Genomic DNA, 14,704 nt, shown 5'->3' on the forward strand with positions numbered 1-14,704 from the left:
CCTTAACAAAATATGCCCATCAATGTGCACATTAAAAATATACCCTTCAGCGTGCCCCGTAAAATTTAATTTGTCCATCAGAGTACCCCTTAACATAAAAGGTGCCCATCAGCGTGACCCTTATTTTATGCTAAAGGGCACTCTGATGGACACATTTTATTTTAAGGGGCATGCTGATGGGTATATTTTTTAAGTGCACACTGATGGGCATATTTTGTTAAGGTGCACCTTAACAAAACATGCAAATCAGTGTGCATATAAAAAATATACCCATCAGCATGCCCCTTACAAAAAAAGCCCAGCATTGTGCAAATTACAAATATACCTATCAGTGTGCCCCTTAAAATATGCCCAACAGTGTGCATGATCACTTATGTGCCCACATACCTCAACTGCAGGAGGAAGGGCACAACTGAAGCTGCCTCAAGAAGAGCCAGGACCCGGGAATTGGGAACCACGGGCAGCATGGGGGCGGGGCGCGCACGTGACGTCACACCCCCTACTGCCTGTGAGCGTGAGTGTGTTCAGCTCCGAGAGACGCGGCCAGGAGCAGGGGGCGGGCGCATGCGCACAGCGTCACTGGTTGCTAGGGAAACCCACGGTCCCAGCAAACCAGTGATTGCTGTAATTTACTATGCAGGCGGCATAGCGGTCCGGGCAGAAGCCCCGCTCAGTCCGGACTCGGACCGCGGGCCGCCATTTAATGACGGCTGATATAAATCATTCCATCATGCAAACAGCTAAAACAAAAGTTTGTGCAAAAAAAGTCCCATACACAGTGCAATTCAAATCGTGCAATTTCAATTGTGATGATATTTTCCAATGTTATTCCACAAATAGCTTCTGTGTGAACCGATCTGCAGTGTTCATGCAAAGTGTTTCCCCCAAACTCTCACCTTATATAAGGCAAGTAACAGCCTTATTAATGTTGATTCCCGGCTGCTTAGATCCACGTCCCTCTGTGTTACCTTTACACTGCTTTCTATCTCCTCCTGCTGTAGTACTTCCAGATCACACTCATTCAATCTCAGCCCCAAGGATACTGGGCAGTTCATAGGAAGAAATGAAAGCACTCCATAGTGTAGTATCACTGTGACAGACGTTTAATAGGTCAAATAACTTACATACAGAAGAAAAACAGCAATTTCTTTTAGGATGGCTCCAACCTCGGCCGCGGTCAGAGCCTCAGCGTCACCTGACTCTCTCTTCCCTCTTCCCTCTTCCCTCTTCCCTCATGCGTATCGTCACAACACGCTTGACTTTTTCAAAGGGGTGTAGAGTCAGGTGTACGGAGGTGACTTTAAAAAGGCACTGAAGCCATGGTAACCAATCATAGCGCTACAACCCTTCGAGTAATAGACAAATACTCCATACATTCAGAGTCCATTAATCTATAATCAATTTATAGTTCAGCATAAAAACAGATAAATAAATTCATAAAATCAATCCCTAACTAAAATTAAAAAACAAATAAACATCCTAATATAATAGCGCCACCTAGTGTTTAATAAAAAAATATATTCAATGTCTAATTGCCTCTCACTTTCACAGCATATCCACCTGATGTTTAACTCATAGTATTCCAAATAGAAAAAATTTGATAATATATCCAATTTATATATTCAATCACATTAGAATCACCTCATGTTTACTGAGTATCCTCCGGGTAACAAACATAATTAATTAAAATAATTAAAACTAGTAGGAGTGGAATAAAAAAATAATCAAGTAAATTACTCTAGATAAAATAAAAATAAAAAAGGTCCTCCCATAGATATGTCCCTTCTTACAACCCTAAAATCATCTAATGAACAACGGTTGTAGTTCTTAAAAAATAAAAAAATATTAATAACCTAAGTGACCAATACTAATTTTTAGCTCAAATATCTAAACCAATCTTGGGGGGTGTGGCGTCCGAGCTACAAGATGGACGTGTGAGCTGAGAGCTCCGCTCGGTCGCCGGAGAGAACCGTCCATCCGAACGTCCATCGGTGACTACCGACAGACCTGCCTTACTCGTTACATAGTGCGGACACCGAGGCTATGTCGACTATGCCGAAGAACAAAAAACATCCACCGACGCCGCGGAAACTTCCAAACTTCTTCGGAGTGCGCGGACCTCCACAAAATGGCGCCGGAGCAAGAGAGGATAACTCTATGCAACAGGCGACGGATGTTGAACAGGCCCTTCCTCACCGATCACATCCTCGGGCTGCCTCTCTCAGCGACACCTCATCAGGCCATCCACAAGGAGCCCAGTAAAACAAAACTGAGGATGTCCTCACCAGACAACCGCGACATGGAGGTAAGCGGGCCCTCTGCTGTAGGCCTCGTTCCTCAAGTACATAACCCGGACCCCATTGCAGCGTATCGCACCTCAGACCGACCGTTATCTGATACAGTCTTAAAGGAGATGCTGTTATCCCTCAAGGCCTCTATACAGGCAGATATCACTGCTGAACTCACTTACTGTCGCAAAGAAGTTTTAGCTCTGGGAAACAGAGTAGATCAGGTGGAAGGCAAAATGGGAGAATACACTACCTCCTTCAATACTTTGGTAGAGGCCCATAAGTCGCATAGTGAAGAAATCGCCTGGTTGAGAAACAAGGTAGCTGACCACGAGGACAGGTCCAGGAGGTCCAACATAAAAATTAGAGGCATCCCAGAGGCCATACCCTCGACCCAATTGCTGAAGTATGTGCACACACTATTCTCAACCATTATACCTACACTATCCCCTCAGGACTTAACTATTGATAGGATCCATAGGATCCCCAAGCCGGCATTCCTCCCTGATAGTTCTCCTAGGGATGTATTGCTTAAAATGCACTACTACCATGTCAAAGACCAAATCTTGGCTGTGTCCCGCAAAAATGAGAACAAACATCCACAATATGCAGAGCTAATTCTCCTTCCTGATCTGTCACGGCATACCCTTCAACAGCGCCGCAACTTAGCCACTGTCACAAAGGCTTTAAGAAATCATAATATTCCACATAAGTGGCATTACCCGGCGAAATTGTCCATATCTCATGAAGGGGCCACTCATATAATTTCTACCCTGGCTGAAGGGATCACACTGTTGCGTAAATGGGGCATAATACCTCAGCAAGGCCTACTCGAGCTGCAGGTCACGCAACTTGGCTCTACTCCTGATGAGTGGCAGGTGGTCTCCCACAAACGGGCGCCTAAAAAAGTCACCGATGGAACCACGTGAATCACATCATAGTCTTTCCGGTTCTCTCCTTGGACACAAGGGCTCTACATTACCTTGCATCCCTTGTTTTTTCCCTTGGAATATATTACCTATGCAGTTACGTCTGCGCATGAATCGATATCAAGATTCTTTTCTTAACGTTTTATTTGTTTTTGTTTGTTATTACGTTTCCAGTTCTTATCTACTTAGCACCGCTTCTGCATACCTTCATCAAGTACCTCCTATTTTAACGTATCCAAGACAACTATGGCAGTACGCTATGAACCAATTCCATGGAGATGAGTCGTTCCCAACACCCTTCAGAGGACACAGTGAGTACGGTCCCTCACATTACACCCTATTCCTGTTAAATGACGATCACCTGTGTGTCCATTAACGCCAGGGGTCTCAACCACCCTGCTAAAAGACACTCTCTGTGGTCAGAAGCCCAAAAACTGAAGGTCGATATCCTGTATGTGCAAGAAACCCACTTCCAACTAAACAACCACCCCAACTGCACACACAGGAATTATCCGCATATCTTTCTGGCAACCACTCCACATAAGAAAAAGGGTGGTGTTCTCCTGGCAATTCGTAATACAGTCTCTTTCAATCTCCGAAACTCCTGGATTGCTGAAAATGGTTGTTACATTATTCTTCAAGGGGACATCAACTCTAAGCCCTACACCATTGTGTCGGTATATGCCCCTAACAACCACCAGGTCAGATTCCTCAGCAGACTGCTCCGCAAAGTGAAATCCACCCAATATGGGAGTCTTATTGTGGGTGGGGATTTCAACCTGATTGTTGATCCCAAATTAGACACCTCCACCACCAGTCGGCCTGGCAAGGCATATATGAACAAAATTCTCCATGCTGCTGACTTGTACGACGTGTGGAGAAGTACACATGGTAACGAGCGAACATATACCTTTTTTTCTCACAGACACGGTTCTTACTCGAGAATCGACATGTTTTTGACTGATAAGTGGACTCTGCAGGATGTCTCCTCCGCATGCATTTATGACATTACGTGGTCAGACCACGCTGTTATCTCATTGTCCATCCATGAGAAGGGTGTCTCCCCCTCCCCACCTATCTGGCGCAGCAATGTTAGATTATTACAAGACCCTGGCACTCAAAAATTGATCGCTCAACATTTACTGGACTATTTCCATGACAATGAGCATTCCGTAGAAAGCCCATTTACACTTTGGAATGCTCACAAGGCATTTGTAAGGGGTATCCTAATTCAGCTGGGAGCTAGAGCAAAAAAGCTATACACAGCGACCCTTGACTCTCTTACAGCTGACATTCATAAATTAGAGTTAATAAACATGGCGCCCCCCTCACAACTGTTATCCAAACAGCTTTCTGCACTTAGAGAGAAGTTAAGGGAGCACCTCACCCAAAAGTATGATATATACTTCCGTCGCCTACAGCTGTCCTCTTACGCTAACGCAAATAGAGCTGGTAAATACCTTGCTAACAGGATTAAGACAATACGCACCAGAAACAGAATTTCGCACTTAATACACCCCATATCCAAACACAAAATTCTTAACCCTCAAGACATTGCAAACCAATTCGCACAATACTATAGCGAATTGTACAACCTTAATACTGACCCTCATACCATACAGCCCACCGTATCCAAAATACAACACTTCCTAAAAGATTTAAATCTCCAAATGCTCTCAGAAGTACAGCTTTCTTCTATAAATTCCCCATTTACTACCCCTGAAATAGAATCTATTATTGCCACGCTTCCAAATGGTAAGTCCCCTGGACCTGATGGGTTCTCCAATGAATATTTCAAAACATTTCCCCAAATTCTTGCCCCTTACCTACAAAAAGTCTTCACACAAGCAGCAGACAATGCATCATTTCCACAAGAGATGTTGAAAGCCTACGTAACCACCATCCCCAAACCAGGGAAAGACCCTACAACCCCGAGTAACTTTAGACCTATTTCTTTACTTAATACTGATATAAAGATTTACGCCAAGCTGTTAGCCAAACGCCTAGAAGAATACATACCATCTTTAATTCAAAGTCAGATGGGTTTCATACGGGGGAGACAGACTTCTGATGCGACGAGACGTATTGTTAATATTGTTCATTATGCTGCAGTGTCTAAAACACCTTCTCTGCTGCTCTCCATTGACGCAGAGAAGGCGTTTGATAGGGTGGAATGGTCTTATATGAAAGAGGTGCTCTGTAGGTTTGGTTTTGATGGCCTTATATCCAATGCAGTGTTGGCCTTGTGCTCTTGTCCATCTGCCCAAGTCTTGACTGCCGGTATGCTGTCCAATCCTTTCTACATTTCGAATGGCACCCGCCAGGGGTGTCCACTATCCCCTACTATCTTCAATCTTATGATAGAACCCCTGGCGGAGGCCATTAGATCGAGTGTTGACATCTCTGGCTTCAAAATAGGTTCTCGCAACCATATTATTAATTTATTTGCGGATGACGTCATTCTGATGTTGACGAATCCGTCCCAGTCCCTACCATTAATTCATGAAATTCTGCAAACTTTTGGGGAGATCTCATATTATAAGGTCAACTTTGCAAAATCATTGATTCTGGACTTGGGAGTGGACAGACGTACAAGAGACCAACTTCAACGTGACCTTCCATACAAATGGAGGGAGGATGGTATACCATACCTGGGTATCACAATAACCGATTCCATAAACAAAATGGCCACCTCAAACTTTGGGACCCTACTAGTTAAGTTTAAAGAGACCCTTCAACATATTGCTAAAACGGAACTCGCATGGATGGGCAAATTAGCTGCGTGTAAGATGTTGGTACTTCCTCATATACTATACATGTTTAGGACCATACCGATCCACGTTCCGAATCACTTTCTTAGAGATATCTCCACTCTTTTGTGGAGATTCTTGTGGAAAGATAAGAAAGCACGATGCTCCCCCGTAACCTAATTCCCCACAGACGTGCTGGAGGAGCAGGGCTAATAAATATCTACGACTATTTGCAGGGCTGGTGCAAGGATTTTTGACACCCTAGGCGAAACCTCATTTTGCCGCCCCCCTTGGCCCCACCCCTGACTCCACCCCCTTTGCCCTTCCCATGTACACCCCACCTTTTTAATGACCACTACTATTTTGCATGCGACACTTTGCTAGACCAGCTAATTGTGGAAATTTTACAGTTTTGCCCCCAAACCAGCTTTCAGATCAAATAATTCAAAACGATAAACGATAAAATAGCAGATTTTTATTTGTAAACGTTTTCACCAGTGCCCTTTAAATGCAGCCTCACCTCTGCCCATCAAATGTTATCTCACTTGTGCCTATCAAATACAGCCTCACCAGCACCCATCAAATACAGACTCACCGGCGCCCATCAATGCCACTTTACCAGCGCCCATCAAATACAGACTCACCAGCACCCATCAAATACAGACTCACCAGCGGCTATCAATGCCGCTTCACCAGTGCCCATCAAATACAGACTCACCAGCACCCATTAATGTCGCTTCACCAGCGCCCATCAAATACAGACTCACCAGCACCCATCAATGTTGCTTCACCAGTGCCCATCAAATACAGACTCACCAGCGGCTATCAATGCCGCTCCCCCAGCGCCCATCAATGCCACTTCACCAGCACCCATCACATACAGACTCACCAGTGGCTATCAATGTCGCTTCACCAGCACCCATCAAATACAGACTCATCAGTGCCCATGAAATACAGACTCACCAGCGGCTATCAATGCCGCTTCACCAGCGCCCATCAATGCTTCTTAACCAGCGCTTATGAATGCAGTCTCACCAGCACCCATCAATGCAGCTTCACCAGTGTCCATCAATGCAGCTTCACCAGTGCCCATCAATGCCGCCTCATCAGCGCCCATCAATATCGCTTCACCAATGCCGCCTCACCAGTGCCCATCAAATACAGACTCGGGGGGACATTTGGTAGATCAGTCAATAGAATACATATACACTCACACACATTTTAAAATTACATTTGATTGTCATCACATATACAATCTCATTAAAGAGGAAGTAAACCCTGATGAGTGTTACTTCCTCTTTCATTCCCTGCAAAGGTAAAGCATAATGGACTACTATGCATCGCATCGCATCACATTGCATCGCATAGTAGTCCATTATGTGTCACTTTGAAGAAATTAGATTTTTTCAATTTTTTTATTGGATGTTTTATAGCAGAAAGTTTAAAAAAAAATTTTTTCTTTTTCAAAATTGTCGCTCTTTTTTTGTTTATTTTACAAAAAATAAAAGCCGCAGAGGTGATCAAATAGCACCAAAAGAAAGTTCTATTTGTGGGAATAAAAGGGACATCTTTTATTTTTATTTGGTTACAGCGTTGCAGTTAAAATAGTAGTTAAAATAACGCAGTGACTTTTTGCAAAAAATGGCCTGGTCATTAAGGAGGGGTAAATCTTTTGGAGAGCAAGTGGATAATAAGGACTGTTTCTTTAATGGACTGTCTATGGACCTTCTCTATACATCAGGGACTGCTTACCAAAGTGGATTCGAACTATGATAGTTACACTTGGTAGAGGGACAGAAGACAATTAAAGGACAGAGGGGCTGGTTTATAAAACAGGGACTGTCCCTATTAATCAGGGACAATGCCATACACAGTAGTGGGTGAAGGAGAGGGACTGGTCTAAAGGTCAGGGACTGTGACATGCTGTGAGTGGGGGAGGGGTCTCTCTGCACACAGCTAGTGTTGTCCCATGTCTCAGTGTAGCACACACACAGGCAGTAGACATGTACAAACACACTGGCAGCTGTACATTCCCCTCTCCCTCCCGAGCACTGCTCCATGGTCCTCTCAGATTGATTGATGATTCTTCTAGCACGGTCCCCATGGAGCATTCCAAGCAGGTGGGTTAGGGAGGGGGAGGTGAAGAAATTGACGGACAAGGAGGCACAGGCTCATCCATCTAACAGACAGCTTTATACAACTCCTACAACTCCCTCTGACAATCCAGAGTGTCCCCGGCGATTCCCCTTATGGTGTGGGCACAGGCTGGCTGCTCCCCCCTACTAGAATAACACTCACTGTGCGATCACACTGATCGGGGAACATCGCTGGGCTGGTGTCAGCTGCTCTGTGCTGTGAAGGGTCAGGTGCCCAGTAAAGTTCTCTGTGGAGACTGGAAGTGAAGTAGCAGAGACTCTTCTTTGGGATGCCGTGAGTGGAGCCCCTCACTGAGACCTGGCCCAGATGCAGTGCCACTTGCCACAAGATAGAGGAGGTGGGAAGTCATCCAGCGTGGTGGAGAGCACTAGGCGCGGAGAAGGAGGAGGAAGAGAACTCCTCCTCCGCTTTGAGTGCTGAGCAGAGAGTCGCATCCATTACATCACTGGTTGTTACACGCCAGGCGGCTGTAGCAACCAGTGGCCAGTAGAGCATTAGGCGGAGGCGCAGTGAGCACCTGCGCTACCCAGTGTTTGCTCACTCTGTCACTATCATTCCGGGACACTGTATTGACGCTGCTTGACATGGCAAGGACAGTGCAGGAATAAAATAACCAGCGGCCGGGCGCCCTAGGTGGCAGTGCGCCCTAGGCGGTTGCCTAGTCCGCCTAGTGGTAGCACCGGCCCTGACTATTTGTGGTCCACAAGACTAGACCAACTCAGACAGTGGTTTAGAACCTCCAACAAACCATTATGGGTTGAGCTGGAACAGGCCATGGCTCCGTTTCCTGACCTTGTAGCACTACTTATGGGAGACATATGGAAACCATGGGACATGCGCACCTTCTCTCCCACCATCCAAACCTCCCTGCAAGCATGGAGGTTCTTCCTAAACCAGAGTCACAACATCCTCCATACTATAAGTTACCAATTTCCCCTGAGCCTACTTGAAGCCAGAATCCCGATGCTGTCTTTAAAACAGTTCCCTAGGTATGGTATCCATACCATCCAAAACTTGTGCCCTAATGACAAAGCCATTACTTGTACTCAAATAATGGATAAATTTGGTCTCCCTAATCACCATCTTTTCTCGTGTCTCCGAATTGCACATTTTTTGAAACATAACCCTCTCCCTACAATTACAATACCACCCACTGCGTGGCACTTCCTTACCCGAGAGTCCTCAACAAACAAAGGCATATCGATCTTTTACACTCTTCTGCAGGACAAGAAGTCCTTCACGAGGACTAAACAGATCAATGCTTGGGAAGCTGACTTAGGAAATACATTCTCAGATGATCAATGGACGACAGCCTTCCGTGAGATCCAAAAAGCCTCACGCTCTATCAGTTACTGGGCTATGACCATTAGAATTCTTAATCAATGGCAATACACCCCTTGTAGATTGACAAAAATCTTTCCGCATACTTCTAAACTATTCTGGAGAAACTGCGGGCAGCCAGGACACCTACTCCATATGTTCTTGGAGTGCCCCAATCTAGTGAGCTTCTGGAACCAAGTATTCCAACTCATAACTTCCCTTACTAATATCACTACTACTCCTAACTCAGCTTTAGCGATCCTCCATTTAGGTATTGAGGAGTTTCCTTACAACATGAGGACGGTAGTCTCTAATATTCTCCTAGCAGCGAGATCCTTAGGCCGCGTACACATGGGCGGACTATCCATCCAACTAAGTCCGTCAGACAATCCGACAGACAGTCCCTCCTACTTTGGAATGAACGGACTTGACCACACACGACGAACAGACAGTCCGCTGAAAGCTTGCGCGATGACGTGTACGGCACGTACGACGGGACTAGAAATTCGACGTCCAATACACTGCAATGCAACCTTCGGCCGTGTAAATCCTTTCTGAGCATGCGCCATACTTAGTCCGTCGAACTAGCCTACTCACGAGCGGACTGTCCGCTGAAACCAAGTTTGGACGGACAATATTACGGAAATTCCGAAAGACTTAGTCCGCCAGACTGTCCGCTGAAAAAGTCCGCTGAAGCCCACACACGAGCGGATTGTCCGCTGAAACACGTTTCAGCGGACCAAGTCCGTCAGACAGTCCGCCCGTGTGTACGCGGCCTAAGTCTTACAACACTGGAAAACTGCCTTGACTATAAACATTGTGGACCTGACCAGAGTAGTTCAACGACATTACACCCTAGAGCGTGCGTTAGCTATAAATGCTCTAAAATGTTCAGAATTTGATATAACTTGGAGTATCTGGAGTGCTAAATATCAGAGGTTTTAATCCTTGTTGATGACTTGTTCTTGTTTTTCTTCGACTGTCTCAGTGCTCGAACCGAGCCTGTATTCTTATACCTGATAAGATTTGATCTAAGCAACAGTGTGTGCTAATGTAACTTTTTCTGTTGTTATAACTTGTTTTTGTCTTGTTTTTTTTTTTTTTATCACCTTGCCTTGTTACCTGCCCTTTTTTTTTCTATTTCTGTATTATGAAAATCTCAATAAACTTCAATGGTTAAAAAAAATACATATATCTAAACCAATCTTTGCAAACGAAAAAAACAAAGATACTGCTACAAACTAAATTGGTCTCCAGATATAACAGTCGTATCCTAAATGACATGCGATAATACGTATATGTAAAATCGCATACAAGAACTATGGCCTAAAATGGAAATCAAAGACTTGGACCTATACACCAATGTTCAGTAGGTCCTCGTATAGATATGTCACTTCTTATAACCCTAAAATCTTCAAATGAACAGCGGTTGTAGTTCTTAAAAAATAAAAAATGTATAACCTAAGTGACCAATATTCATTTGTTAGCTCAAATATGTAAACCAATCTTTACAAAGGAACAAAGCTAAGATACTGCTACAAACTAAATTGGTCTCCAGATATAACAGTCATATCCTACATGACATGCGATAATACATATATGTAAAATCGCATACAAGAAATATGGCCTAAAATGGAACTCAAAGACTTGGACCTATACACCAACATTCAGTAGTTTGAAATAAAGCAATTCAAGTCGAATTCTATGTTATGTCCTAAAGGTGCTAATGTATGGCGCTCATGAATCCAACAAGATTCAGACTGGCTGAGTTTAATAACCTTATTATCTCCCCTCCAATGGGGTTTATATTTTTCAATTCCCCATACCCACAATGAGGAGGGGTCTCTGTTATGGAACTGGTCTAGACAGACTGTTTTGGGAATCTTTATGTTTTGCGTATGTTCCCTCAGCCATTTCCAAAGTTCCCTTTTAGTTCTTCCGACATACTGAATTTGACATGGGCATTCTAGAAGGTACACCACCCCTTCCGTCCTGCATGATATAAAGTCTTTTATTTGATATTCTCTATCAGTTACAGTTGATTTAAAACACATTTTTTGCTTTTTGCTTTCCTTTGTATGCCTACACATATAGCATATTTTGCATGAATAAAAAAAACATTTTCCTTCAAAGAAGGAATGTTTTCTTTGAGGTGGGGGGCCCAAAAATTTTTTTGCAATAAGATCCCTTAGAGTCAGTGCTCTTTGATACGTAAATTTCAGTTTTTTCTAGTAACACAGTACCTAAATGGCAGTCAGACTTCACAATGTTCCAATATTTCTTGCAGATCTTTTCTATTTGTTTGTTCTGCATGTTATAGTCCATAACAAATGGGACATCACCCATAGATTCACGATTCTTAGTGGAATCTTTGATCAGTTTATTCCTATTGATAGCGCATACGTCCTGTATTTTTATTTTTTATAAAATTGTGTTCATATCTTTTTTGGATAAACTGATCACCTATGAACTCAGCTTGTTTTAAAAAATCTTCTTGCTTCGTGCAATTTTTCTCAACCTAACAAGCTGACCCTTAGGTATGTTTTTTAGCCATGGGGCATAATGACAGCTATCTAATAGGAGATAGCTGTTTCTATCGACCTGCTTGAAGTGTGTCTGCATTATCAAGCTATCCCCTTCTTTTAAAATTACAAGGTTGAGGAAGTTGATTGTTTCATCACTAATCTCCCATGTCAATTTTATGTTCTTTTTATTCATGTTCAAGTAAAATCTGAAATCCATTAGGCTGTCCCTATCACCAGCCCAGATCACTATGATATCATCAATAAATCTCTTATATAACAGTAGCTGCTGGGGTTTTCTACTATACAATGACTCCTCCTCCCACTCAGCCATGTACAAATTGGCAACACTAGGCGCAAATGTTGCGCCCATTGCAATCCCGCAAATTTGTTTATAGTAATTGCTTTCATGCCAAAAATAATTGTGATCAAGACTGTATCTCAGACAATCTACCAAAAATCTTGTTTGTGAGGACTTTAGTCCACTAAATTCCTTTAAGGCCCATCTAGTGGCTTGCAATGCTTCTTCATGATTGATATTAGTGTAAAGTGAGGCCACATCTGCTGTGGCCAAATAGATCGGTCTGTCCTCAAATTTAATCTCGTTCAATAATTGTATCAGATGTATAGTATCTCTCAAGTATGATTTTTTTCCTCACTAATGGTTGTAGGAACCAATCTATATACTCACCTATTCTTGCCCCCACAGAATTTATACCATTCACTATGGGTCGTCCTGGTGGTTTCTCCTTATTTTTTATGAATTTTTTATTAATTTTTGGGAGGGTATATATGACTGGAATACGACATCCTGATGGTTGGAGATATTTCCCTTCTTTTTTATTTAGTAGACCTTTAGCTATCCTATTTTCTATTAGTTTGGTCAAATCATCTTTGTATGCTACTATTTCTGATATGTATCTTTGTCCATCAATTGGCGATCCAATTCCTCTTTATCGTCTTTTTTTGATTGGATCACTATGGCTCCTCCTTTATCAGCCTGTCTAACCACAACATCTTTCCTCTCTTCAAGGGTTTTTATTCCTTACTTTATATCACTGGCTCATGGATCATGTATCTTCTTTACCTTTAGTGCCTGGAGATCTTTGAGGACAATTCTTCGAAAAACTTCTATCCGTTCCAATCGGGGGTTTAAATAGGGATTTATTTCTTAGATTACTAAACTTAATCTTATTTACAGTATCGTTATCTGCAACAATATGTCTTGCTATATTTTGTCCTGGTTTACTGAGCATGTATTTCTTAATATGCAGGCTCCTCGTAAATGTATTGTTATCAACATAGGCATTGAATATATTTAAATTCTTATTTGGTGCGAACTTCAAGCCCTTATCCAATATTTTAATCTCTTGTTTTGTAAGTTCCACTCCACTAATATTTATTATTCCCTCTCCTATCGCTCTCTTTTTCTTCTGCTTCTTCGCTCCTGCTCTGCATCCACGCCTTGGTTTCCGCTTCTTCCAGATGTATTTTCTGATCTGTGATCTCCTTATTCTTTCTTCCCTGCCATTGTCTTTCTCTGAATCCTGATTTCTCACTTCCCTCCTCACTTCCTTTTCTGGTCTGCGATCCGGCCTTCTCCTGACTGATCTCCAATGTCCATTCTCTGTTTGATGACGCCTGGGAGATTCCTGGCGTCTTATCTCTAAAAAACGAACCAGGGTTCTCTCTCTTTTTTCATACTGATAGTTTGGTGTTCTCCCTCTTTCATGATGCCTTCTCTGTGTTCTCCATCCACCATCATCTCTTTCTAATTGGTCATACCGGTTATATGTTGGAACGTTGTATTGATTATTATACAGTATTTCTTCTTGTCTTCCATAGTGATAAGGCCTATTATCATCAATCCTATTTTCATATCTCTAAATTCTCATCTTGCCTAACCTAATTTCACCACGGTGGGGTTGGTGACGTTCTTCTAAAAAAAGGTTGTTGAAATGATTTAGGTGGATTGTAGGGATTATTATTCTACCAATTATTTTGCCAATTATTTTTCCAGAAAGGTTTCTTCCAGTTATTATTATTATTTCCATTCCATCTCTGTTTCTGATTTGGAATGTTATAATTAGTACGATTACCTTCTGGATTATGATTTGGTTTATTCTTTTCCTTTTCTATGGTTTCATTCATTCTCACCACTTTCTCTGGAGAACTATTCGTAGATTCTGTCGCGGATTCCTCTAGTTTATTTTGCCATTTATAAACGAAATCATCCTCGTAATCCTTCATATCTCTTTTATACTTTCTTGTCTTCCTTGCTGTTGTTTCTTTTCCTTTTGTTCCATATCCATGAGTGTTCAGTGTGCTCCTGTAACTTTAAGAAGGGGTGGCTCCCCTTCAGTCCACCTGCTCTCACCTATCCATCAGAATGCATGTGCCTCCACTGTGGGGACACTCATAAGTTAGTGTTAGGTACCACAGATACTGGGGTGCCTTGGCGGGCCTCCTTGGCTTACACATGCATTTGCAAATGTGTGTAGACTAAACCCCTGTTTTTAACGCATACTGTTAGACAGGTTATTTGGTTGTCTGTGGGCTGGTGGTAAGTAAAGCTTGGTTTTTTACTTGGTTTATCCTTGAGTGTGTTTGTTTCTGTTGTTAGCCTTCTGAGCTTCTTACTGCGATAGCCAGCTATAGGTGTGAGCAGGTGGCATCTTTTTGTATCACTGTTGTGTTTTTTGGTCAGGCATCTCACTGACACCTGTGTCGCCATTGTG

This window comes from Lithobates pipiens, unplaced genomic scaffold (assembly GCF_037356315.1).
Source record: "Lithobates pipiens isolate NorthernLeopardFrog02 unplaced genomic scaffold, aLitPip1_a1.2 Scaffold_16, whole genome shotgun sequence".
Classification (NCBI taxonomy): domain Eukaryota; kingdom Metazoa; phylum Chordata; class Amphibia; order Anura; family Ranidae; genus Lithobates; species Lithobates pipiens.